Genomic DNA, 12,063 nt, shown 5'->3' on the forward strand with positions numbered 1-12,063 from the left:
GCAAAGAATAAATAGTTTTAGAATGATTGATTCGGCCCTATTGCACAACTCTCGTTTGAGTCTAACCGTTGTAGGGTTGGGTCTTTTAGTCGAAAGATTATTTATGTTTTGTTACTATAATTGTATTCATGACATGGTTCGCTGAAATTAATAGGGTTTTCTTTTTCAGCAGCTGATAGCAGGGTGAGGTGGGGATCCTAGGAGAGCCTAAGAAGTACTTTAGTGTGGTTGCTACGTTGTTTAGCGAGTATTAGGAGTATCATTATGAGTAAGTGATTTAGAGGACTCTGATAAGTCTATTTTATGTATGTACTAAATTGTCATAAATCTATTGAATTGATGTATAATTGTCCAAGAATGGCACTACTTTGATGAGTTGTTGAACTTCATATGCATGTCAATATATCATACTAAAAGTGGGCGGAACCTGCAAGTAAAACGAATTGCTAAAAGAATGAAGAAACGTTATTGGGAAAATTGACCATGCTTGAATATTTTGGTCATATCTCAAGTTCTGGAGCTCCGATTGTAACGCCAGTAGATCTGGACTAGTCAATTTAGAGATAATAGGGGTCGAAAACGACTTTTCGTCAAAAGATTATTTAGAATAAATAATCTTAACCAAGTTGTAGAATATGTCTCAAGGGTTCCGTACATATAAAGAACGCCGAAATCCGAGTTATAACGAAGAAGTTATGACCCGTCGAAGTTTCGCAACGGAAACGACACGACACCGGGAAGCGTAAATAGTGAATTTACGATAGAGCGACTTTTACCCTTAGCGATCTAAACGAAAGTCGTAGAAAACGTTAAACCGAGAGCGTCCATAAAAAGAACGCCCAAATCTGACTTCGTATGAGGAAGTTATGATTTTTCGAAGTTTCGACTTAGCAGTGTACAACCCGAAGTTCGAATATTAGATCGAGCGGTTTTTAGCCGACACAACCTAAACGAGAATCGAAGATCTCGTTAATAGTAGCGTAACGATAAAAAGACAGACGAAAACGGACCTCGGATGAAGAAGTTATGAATTTTTAACAGACCAAACTTGTCCCGGTCTGTTAAAAATATAACTTTTAAAATAAAGTCAAATATAGCGGACGGAGTCTGAACGAAAGTTGTAGAGTACGTTTCCTCCTACGCGTGGATATAAAGAACGTAGAAAACGGAGCTCGTATGCGAAAGATACGAAATTTTGAAGTTGGAGTATGAATTTTGCGAAGCCTGTTGCAAGATCAATGACGTGGCTCGATCTGGGCCATCCATTGCTGATCTCAGAACTCGCTTCGGATGGAGACACGTTGCACCTCGGTACGCCCAATGTCCGAGCTCGGGATGCGCCGTGTACAGCTGCTTTCCTCGGTCCACAAGCCTCCACGTCGCCCCACCGAAGCCACGCCATCTGTCACCTTATCCGAACTACGCCCCGCGTAGCCAAGGACTACGCCCAGCGTACGTCCGAGGCTGGAGCCTATAAAAGGGGTGCGAAGTGCTCGGATTTTCCACACCTTTCTCACTTCTCTCTCTAGTTTCTTTCTCTTTCTAAGGTCCCTAACCCCCCCTAAAGTCTAGGTAAACCCCCTAGCACCCGAAGGAAGCCCCGAGGCTCCCGGAGTCCCGAGAAAAAGGGTCTTTCGGTTCGGAAACGCTACTCCAAGCGAAGCCCGGTTTACGAGAAAACCCGCTGTAAGTGAGCTACGCCTACGCTATTTTTAATATAGCTTTTAATTAATTATAGTAACATTATTAGGACCTTAAAATAATTATTTGGGCTATTATTATGAGTTATATAAGAGTGTTGCTTAACGCTTATATAATAGTAATAATAGCTAGACTATTAATTAGTCGCGGTTAACGTTAGACTAAACCCTAGTGGTATTGATACTAGGTTTTGTCAAGGGAAAATTGTTCTGAGATAACGAAGTGCTGTCCGAGTACCGAATCACCACCTTTTCAAGTGAGTGCATAGTTACTTTCATCTTACACATAGATATGACATATTTTATATAAATTACGTGCTATGTGTGCATATTATTTGAATACTTGCTTTCTATGCTGGATGAACGATTTTATACATGTTTTAAATAATTTAAACTGTATATATATTTTATATCTACGAATATGTTGGGTAAAAGATGGGTAGATGAATGATGAGAGATGAAAGATGATATGAGTGAACATTGGCAGCTATAGACTTAGTGCCTAACAAATAACATCGGCAGCTATGGACTTAGTGCCTATCGAATAAACATTAGTAGCTATGGATTTAGTACCTGTTAGATAAACGCTGGTAGCTATGGACTTAGTACCTGTTAGATAAACGTTGGTAGCTATAGATTTAGTACCTCTTAGATAAACATTGGTAGCTATGGACTTAGTACCTGTTAGATAAACGCTGGTAGCTATGGACTTAGTACCTGTTAGATAAACGTTGGTAGCTATGGATTTACTACCTATTAGATAAACACTGGTAACTATGGATTTAGTACCCAATGAATGAATTTTAGCAGCTATGGAATTAGTGCTTTACGAAAGAGCATTGGCAACTATGGACTTAGTGCCTGTCATATAAACCCTGGAAGCAATGGACTTCGGAATGAACGAATGCAGGATAAATGACTCTTAGGGTAGACCTTAAGAGTAAGGAAGATAATGGGGATGGGTAATTGGGTTGATTGTTTGATGTTTAAACATAATAATTAAATTATTGTGGGTTGAAAACCTATGTACTCACCAGGTTTCCCAACCTGACCCACTCAAGCTTATTTGTATCACAGGTGTCGATACGAAGCTACTTTACACTGAGAGATTTAAAAGAGATGTAGATCACTAGTGTAAATGAATGTAAGTTCTGTTTATGCTTATGTTTCTGTATTGATGATGACATCCCAAGGTTTTAAAAGGAATAAAAATACATTTCTTCGGAAATGCTTTGATAACACATCTATCATGTTTTACTGGGAACAAATTCCGCAACATTTTTATCAAACGAAGTACTCTGATTTTTATAAAGCATAAACAAAAATCGGTCTTTTCTGGCCGTGAAAAATGGGGATGTCATACCGATTGACATGAGTAAAGAAGTTCTGAAAACTAGACAATATTTTCTACAACTTGCATGTTTTGTGTTTCTGCTAATTATGTCATTTTGATCACCAAAACTTGCACGGAAGGTGAAGGACGCCTTTAGGCATCTAAGACGTCCCCTAGGACGTCCAAGTAAAACGGTCAGCACCTGGGCACAATTTCGGAGCAGGAAAAGGACCCCGTCGGCATCTTACATGGTATCTAAGACGTCCCCTAGGACGTCTTGGCATTTTAGGGGCGTCCCGTGTTGGAACGGCGTGTTTCAGAAAGTTTAGGAATCAAGGAAGGACGTCCTAGAACGCGTCTAAGACGTCGCCTAATACGTCTAGCGTTTTTGGCCAATTTTTAGTGTAATTCAAGGATATTAGAAGGCATGCAAAGACATACAAAGAACGCCTAAGCGTTATACATGACGTCTAAGACGTCTCCTAGGACGTCCAACGTCCCACATCTCCCGGTTTCACTATTTTCTGCCAAATAATATAAATAAGGACTTATGCATTCGTTTTTAGGGTTCCACCCTTCGATTTTCAGAGCTTTTTCCCGCGTTTTTGAGGCTTCTAAACCCTTGGAAACATTTGGAAAACACAAATTCATTCCATTTCAATCCGGATTCAAGGCAAGATTTGATTCAATTCATCATCAAGCAACATTTAAAGATCATTCAACCAATGATTCTCATCAATTCTAGTAATTTTCAGAAACGATTACTCCTTCCCCAAGGTTTATTTGTTTCGTATTTTGATAATAATTAGGCTACAATTGCTGGATTATTTTAAGTTTGTTTATGAATTCTACTATGCATTTTATTTATTTCATCCAAGTTAGTGTTTTTATGAATTCAATGGAAGGCTAAATCATTAGGTTACTTCCGGGGACGTTTATGACTTTTGGATGAACACACTTGATTATTACTTGATTCTAGTTAATTTCAATTGTTGTTTTATGCTTCATGTGATGATCTTTGGTAATGATAATTGAAATTGGGCTGTATGAATTTGTTTGATGTCATAATTAAGATAATCTATTGTCAATTTATCATTTATTCCAAGTTCAATTAGTTTAGGAACAAAGACAATTGATTGAATCAACATATATTATTCCAACTTATGATATTGAATCTTAATATGGTAATAGGTAGTTGTAAGACACTTTATTGCTAGTTCACTAATTGTTCCTAATCCAATTAGACATAAGGAGTAAGACAACTAGTTGAATGAACATATCGTGTACCCAAAACTATGTGCTACAAGTTAATAAATCCCAATTGCATCAAAGTAATTGAATTAGGATTCTAGGGAAGAAAGTGTGTGAATCTAAACTGTCTATAACTGAACCGGAGTACTCTAGTTTTCTCATTGAGATTTTCGTCTTAATTAATAAATTTCCAAGCTTTTTCTTTGATCTTTGTTTAAATCTTTTTCGTGACAATTGCTAGTAATACATTTTTTGTTGATTATTTTGACACAAAGTTTAACCACGAACCCCTTGTGGATTCGACCCGACTTATCCTATCTACTTAGGTTAGTTGGTTTATTTTTGACCGAGACAACGACCTCGATCAAAATTTGGCGCCGTTGTCGGGGAGATTGTGCGCTTGAACTATTGTGTTTAAGCAGTCATAGTCTTTTATTTTCATTTTTAATTCTTGTTTGCAGTTCACGTTTGTTTTGTTTGTGTTGTGCAGGCACACTGGTGCATGCATACAAGATATAGCGGACGTTCTTCACCACTTGCATTTGATCCAGAAATCGAACGAACAGCTCGCTCAAATCGGGTCGCCAGAAGGAACATCAACACTATGAGTGTAGATAATGTTGTCGTGGAAGATGTGGTCAAGGGGCATGAAGATGCAGTCAACAATCCTCCACCACTAGTTCCACCACCAGCTCCTCAATTCCCAAACAACAACAATGGAAACAATGGGAACAATGGGAACAACAACAATGCCAGTGCACCAATCATCCAATCAGTACAACCACAACCGAACAGAAACAACCGTGGCCAAAACGGTGGAAACGGAGGAAATTGGGCACACAATGTGGGAGGCAATGTAGGAAACCACAACGGTGGTAATGTTAGAAATCAGAACCAAAATCCTAGAAATGTTGGTCCTCAATTCGGTAATGGTGGCAATGGCGGTAACGAGGATAACTGGGATTTTGATGATGGAAGTGACAATGGAATTGGTTGGAATCAAAGCCACAATGGTGGTAATAGACAGAATCAAGGCAATCGGGTTGGAAACGGAAATTACAACAACTGGAACAACCAGAATTTCCACAATGGTGGCAATAATGACTACAATGATGGGTTCAGAAATCAAGGCTTTGGGAGTCAATACTAAAGGAATCCAAATGGTGGATTCAACAATGCAAATGGAAGATACTACAACGAAGGTAATCAATTCAGTCATCTTTACTTTCCGCAACCTAATAGACAATTCGTGGCGTCTCATTATCAGCCAGGAGAGTATGATGATGCTTCACATATACTCTTCGCGGAAGGAAATGAGCACCATGTGGAAGTAAGGCCACAACTAATTACTGTCTTACCCATCTTTAGAGGTCATAAAACCGATGATCCATACAATCACCTCTATGAGTTCCTTGCAATTGCTAACGTGAATACTCCATGAGGAACTAATAGAGATTCCTTTAGACTTCACTTATTTCTGTTCATTTTAAAAGAAAAAGCTAAGTATTGGTTCACTTCTTTTGCCCCCCATAGTATTACTACTTGGGAGCAATTAAAAACTAAATTTTTGCAAGAGTTTTACCCTACTAGTAAAACAACGGAAATAAGAATAGCGATACAAGATTTTGCACAAAAACCCAATGAAGAATTTCATGATGCATTTGAACGCCTCAAGGAATTGTTGCGTTCATGTCCCCATCATGAATTTCCTTGTTGGCAACTTGTACATTTATTTTATGATGGAGTCGACACTGCCAATCAAACTATTATTAATGCCTTGTCTGGCGGCACTATCATGATGCAAGATAGTGAAGACGCTTGGCGATTCTTGGAGCAGTTGAGTCATGGTTCAAAAACCAATTACTTAGCTAAGAAACGGGACACCCCAGTTTCATCTGCTGCTTCAGTTGGACTAGACAAAAACTGGAAAAATGAAGTCAAATCTGATATTAATTTTTTAAATAAAAATTTTGATTTACTACTCTCTAGTCTAGGCAAAGAGAAATGTGTGTTTTTTTCGTAGGGACAGAAGATATGTGTAAGACACGGAGATTCAGGACACATTGCAGATGAGTGCATGAGAAGTCAAGAGGAAATCAATCAAGTGCACGACTATGGTAAATTCCAAAATAGTCGAAGATCATTCAATCGAAACTACAACCAAGGCGGGAACTACAACAACAATGGTAATTTCAACAACAACAGCCGTCAAGGGAATTACCAAAACCAAAATCAGTCAAAGCAGTTTCAACAATCCAACTTCAACCAAGGTGGAACATCAAAGAATGAGGAAACTGATAGCAACAAGTTGGACAAATCATGGAGTTCATAACTCAAACATACCAAAAAGCCTACACTAACTCCAAGTCCATAGCTACTATCGAGAAGCAGATTGCTCAACTTACGGAGCAAATTGGGAAAAGAGAAGATGACAAGTTTCCAAGCACTACAACAGTCAACCCATCTCACACTCAAAGACCGGGTAGAGAGCATCAAGTGAACGAGGTAATCACCTTGCATAGTGGGAAAAATGTTGACAACAAGGTAAGTGCTCCTACCTTAGATAATGACAGTGACACTAAAGTCATCTTTGATGAAAAAGAAGAGTCTGAGAAAGGTTGCAAATCTGAAAAACAAAAAGAAGCTAAGGGTAAAAATGACTCTAAAGTTGGGGAGCATGGTGTGGAGGTTAATACCGCACCATACCCTTCGGCTTTAGAGAAACCGCCATCCTTCTCTTTTAGAAAGCGAGGGCCAAAAATGGAATACATGTGGGATCTGTTTAGTCAGGTTAAAATAAATATCCCGTTAGTCAAACTTATTGAGGAGGTGCCTTCATATGCAAAATTTTAGAAGGATTTGTGCGTTCAAAAGCGCAAACTCCAAGCACACCTCCCTAAAAAAGATTGATTTAACCGAGCATGCAAGTTCCATAATATCAAATAAACTTCCACCCAAGCTGAAGGATCCCGGAGCACCTTTAATTTCTGTTACCCTTGGTAACATTAATATCAAAAAGGCGCTCCTTGATCTTGGATCTAGTGTTAATATAATCCTGGGAAATCTTTTTGATCAACATGACTTAGGCACTTTGGAACAAACTTATATTATTTTACGATTGGCCAATATGTCAACAAAAGTTCCCCGGGGTATATTATCAGATGTCATCATTAAGGTGGAATATTTCTTTTACCCAGTTGATTTTCTTGTGCTTGACACTGAAAGCACGTATAAAGAAAGTCAACCTTCTATTATTTTGGGTCGCCCGTTTTTGGCAACAATAAATGCACAAATTAATTGTAGAACGGGTGCCATGGATATCTCTTTTGGAAATAGAAAACTTAGAATTAATGTGTTTAATACGTTTCCTAACTCACCATCGGATTATGAATGTTATCGGGTGAATGTGGTTGATGACTTAGGGCATCAATTCACCCCCAAAAGCTTACATCTCGATCCGTTGGAGCTTTGTCTTTACAATGACAAAGACGAAGTGTAAGACTTTGAAGACATCAATATGGTTGAGGAAGCATTTGAAAATTCTATTGAAAAAGAGAGGCCACCATGGAGTCATCAAGTTGAAAAATTGCCAACAAGTTTTTCAGACCCACTTAAGCCATCTTTGGAGGAGCCACTCACTCTTGAACTTAAAACTCTTCCTTCACATCTTAAATACTATTTTTTAGGATCTAACGAGTGCTTACCAATTATCATAGCTTTTGATTTCACAAGTCCACAGGAGGAAGCATTACTGAAGGTGCTTTCGAAGTACAAGGGAGCAATTGGATGGACCATAGCAGACTTGAAGGGGATTAGTCTGGCCACATGTATGCATCGAATCATCACTGAAGCCGGAGTAAAACCAACCCGAGATGCACAACGAAGGCTCAATCCGAATTTGCAAGAAGTTGTTAAAAAGGAAGTGTTGAAATGACTTGATGCAGGTATTATCTACCCGATATCTGATAGTGATTGGGTGAGCCCGACACAGACAGTGCCAAAGAATTCGGGCATTATAGTGGTAGATACGAAAGATGGAGAGAAGATCTCAACAAGAACGGTCATCGGATGGAGAGTTTGCATCGACTATCGCGAACTCAATGCTGCAACATCAAAGGATCATTTCCCTCTCCCTTTTATTGATCAGATTATTGAAAAATTATCCGGGAAAAAGTTTTATTGCTTTTTGGATGGATACTCGGGGTATAATCAAATTGCCATCCACCTCGAGGATCAATCCAAAACCACATCCACGTGTCCCTATGGCATCTTTGCTTTCCGAAGGATGCCATTCGGCATGTGTAATGCTCCCGCCACATTCCAAAGATGTATGTTGGCTATTTTTTCAGACATGGTGGGGGACTATTAGAAATTTTCATGGATGATTTTTCAGTTTTTGGATCTTCCTTTGAGACATGCTTAAATCAATTAGAAAAAGTTTTAAAATGTTATTGAGTCTAATTTGGTTTTATGTTGGGAGAAGAGTCATTTCATGGTAAAAGAGGGAATTGTAATTGGCCATGTCGTCTTCGAGCGTGGTTTTGAAGTTGACCGGGCCAAAGTACAAATTATTTCTACTCTTCCCCCACCAACTTCGGTAAAAGGCGTCCGTTCTTTTCTTGGACATGCCGACTTTTATCGAAGATTTATCAAGGATTTTAGTGCAATCTCAAAACCTCTTTGTAATTTACTTTTAAAAGACGCACCATTTTCCTTTGATAAAGCATGTCTTGAAGCATTGACCATTTAAAAAAATAAACTTGTTGAAGCTCCTATCTTGCAATCGCCCGATTGGACTTTACCTTTTGAAATTATGTGTGATGCGAGTGATTACGCGGTAGGAGCAGTTTTAGGAAAACAGATGAATAAAAAACTTGTTGCAATATGTTATGTGATCAAAACTTTTTTGGATGCACAATTGAATTACACTACTACCGAAAAAGAGTTGCTTGCAGTCGTGTTTGCACTAGACAAATTTAGATCCTACATTTGGTGATCTAAAGTTGTAATTTTCACCGACCATAGTGCCATTCGCCACCTCTTGGAAAAGAAGGATGCCAAACCACGTTTCATTAGATGGATCCTTCTTATTCAAGAATTTGATCTTGATATCCGGGACAAAAAGGGTTCCGAAAATTTTGTGGCGGATCATTTATCTAGAATAATTAATAATGACAACTCACCGGAAGTTATTCAAGAAAACTTTCCGGATGAGCATATTCTTGCTGTCAAAACTATACCATGGTTTGCTAATTTAGTGAATTATTTGTGACAGGGGAAACTCCATCATATTATACTGCTCAACAAAGGAGGTTCTTCCACTCTCAAACAAAATACTACATATGGGAGGACCCTGATCTTTTCAAAATTGGAGAGGATCAAGTGATTAGGCGATGTGTACCACATACGGAGCAAGAAGATATTCTTTGACATTGCCATTCATATGCATGTGGAGGGCATTTTAGTGCCAAAAAGACAGGGCACCGGGTTCTACAAAGCGGTTTTTTCTGGCCCTCTATTTTTAAAGATGCACATACATTCGTTAAAGCTTGTATTCGTTGCCAACAAGTTGGGGGGATCTCACGACGGGACATGATGCCAATGACCCCAATTTTAGTAGTTAAATATTTTGATGTATGGGGTATTAGTTTCATGGGTCCGTTCCCCACTTCTTTTGGCAATCTATACATTCTTGTTGCCGTTCATTATGTATCAAAATGGGTCGAAGCCGAGGCTACACGCACGAATGACCATAGTGTTGTTTCTAAATTTGTCAAAAAGAACATCTTTTCTAGACACGGAATCCCTCGAACTATTATTAGTGACGGGGGTTCCCATTTTAAAAATTGGCATTTTGCAAAGTCACTAAAACACTATGGTGTCACACATAGGATTGCTACTTCATACCACCCACAAACAAGTAGACAAATAGAGGTGTCAAATAGGGAAATTAAACGCATCTTGGAAAAGACTGTTCGTACCTACCGAAAAGATTGGTCCCTAAGATTAGATGATGCATTATGGGCACATCAAACAACCTATAAGACGCCCATTGGAATGTCCCCGTACCGACTTGTTTATGGAAAGCCATGCCATCTCCCGATGGAGTTGGAACACCGTTCCATGTGGGCCATAAAAAAAGCTAACTTTGAATTATGTGATGCAGGTACGGAAAGAAAACTTCAACTTGTTGAATTGGAAGAGATTTGGAAAGAAGCTTACGAAAGCTCAAGGATCTATACAGAAAAGACGAAGGCATTTCATGACCAACATATTGTCCGAAAACAATTCGTTGAAGGACAACTGGTGTGACTATTTAACTCTCGTCTCAAACTCTTCCCCGGAAAGCTTCGGAATAAATGGTGGTGACCTTTTGTGGTGACAAATGTGGCGGATCACGGTGCCATTAAAATCAAAGACACAAAAGGCGGTGAACCATTCAAGGTAACCAGACAAAGACTCAAACCTTATATTCAAATGGTAGATGGTGAAACGACACTTGTTGAGAAAACAACACCCGAGGTACCTCAATATTCAGAAATAACTTAGTCGAGGTAAACCGTCCGGCTGAAGAAGTAAAACTTAGCGTTTTTCGGGAGGCAACCCGCGGTTTGATGTGTTCTCGTTTTTATTTTTTGTTTTGTGTGTTTTAATTCTTTTTGTATCGAGGACGGACCAAAGTTTAAAGTTGGGGAAGGGGTATTTAATCTTTGATTAAAATTAAAAAAAAATCTCAAAAAATACCCGAAAAACGTTCCCGCATAGTCAAAAACACGAAAAACAGCAAAAAAAAAAAAAATAGAAGATTGTTGGGTCAAAAATATGGTTTATACTTTGCTTTTCTAGGAAAATGTATTTTTGTGTCTTGGACCGTAAACAGCAAGCTGTTTACGGTCGTATACGTGTTTACGGTTGTGTTTACGGCCGTAAACAGGTTTACGGCCGTAAACCCATTTACGGCCCATGTTCACCAAGCCCATGTTTCTTATGTATAAATATAGGTGTAAGGGGTGAGGAGTAGAGTGATGAACAAGAGGAGCTTACGTGTGTGTATTTGAAGGTGTTATAGAGAGAGAGAAAAGAGAGTGTGTGTAAGTGTGTGTGAATCTTGTATCCGGATCTTCATTCATATCAATACATACAAGATTCATCATCTTCTTCTTCTCCTTCTCTTCTATTTGATCTGACATCATCCGTTTGATTGGGATTCCGCACCATCAAACAGATCTGATTGATACACAAGCAGATTAGGGACATACAATTGGTATCAGAGCTTGGATTGTATCAGTCAATTTTGTCAGATCTGGAGCCGATTTGATCTTATTTTGGAAAAATTCTTGCGTTTTTTGATAGATCTCTGAAAATTGGGGGGGGGGGGGTTTGTTCTTCGCGTTTTTGATAAAAACGAGTTTTTGATCGAGTTTTGGAGCAAAAATGGTGAAAAACGTCGTTTTTTTTGCGATCTGAAGCTGTGTTTACGGTCTTTGAAGGGTTTACGGTCCGGAGTTTACGGCCGTAAACGTGTTTACGGCCTCGGCTCGGAATTCGGCTGGTGGATAGCGGCTTGGAGGACGGCTCGGCAACACGGATTGGTCTACGGCTTGCAACAGCGGCTTGGTCTACGGCTTGCGGCAGCGTTCAACAAAAATAGGAGGCGAATTGGAGGTGTCGGGATTCGAACCCGGGTGCTTCAATTCAACACCCCAGCGTCTTACCATTTGCTCTAGGCTGCATCTTGTTCCATTACTCCCGGATTTTATTCATAAAGACTCTCTTTCG

At 39.1% G+C, this 12,063-nt stretch overlaps 1 non-coding gene across 1 annotated transcript; it reads right to left on the reverse strand.

Moving 5' to 3' along the window:
• Positions 1–5,884: 5,884 nt before the first annotated feature.
• LOC145110406 (small nucleolar RNA R71) lies at positions 5,885–5,991 on the reverse strand. The gene has a single exon (XR_013709785.1). It is a non-coding gene; the product is annotated as a small nucleolar RNA R71 (small nucleolar RNA).
• Between the last annotated feature and the right edge of the window lie 6,072 nt (positions 5,992–12,063).

The sequence above is a fragment of the Lactuca virosa genome, chromosome 4, assembly GCF_052849685.1.
Source record: "Lactuca virosa cultivar CGN04683 chromosome 4, Lactuca_virosa_CGN04683_v6, whole genome shotgun sequence".
Taxonomy (NCBI): Eukaryota; Viridiplantae; Streptophyta; class Magnoliopsida; order Asterales; family Asteraceae; genus Lactuca; species Lactuca virosa.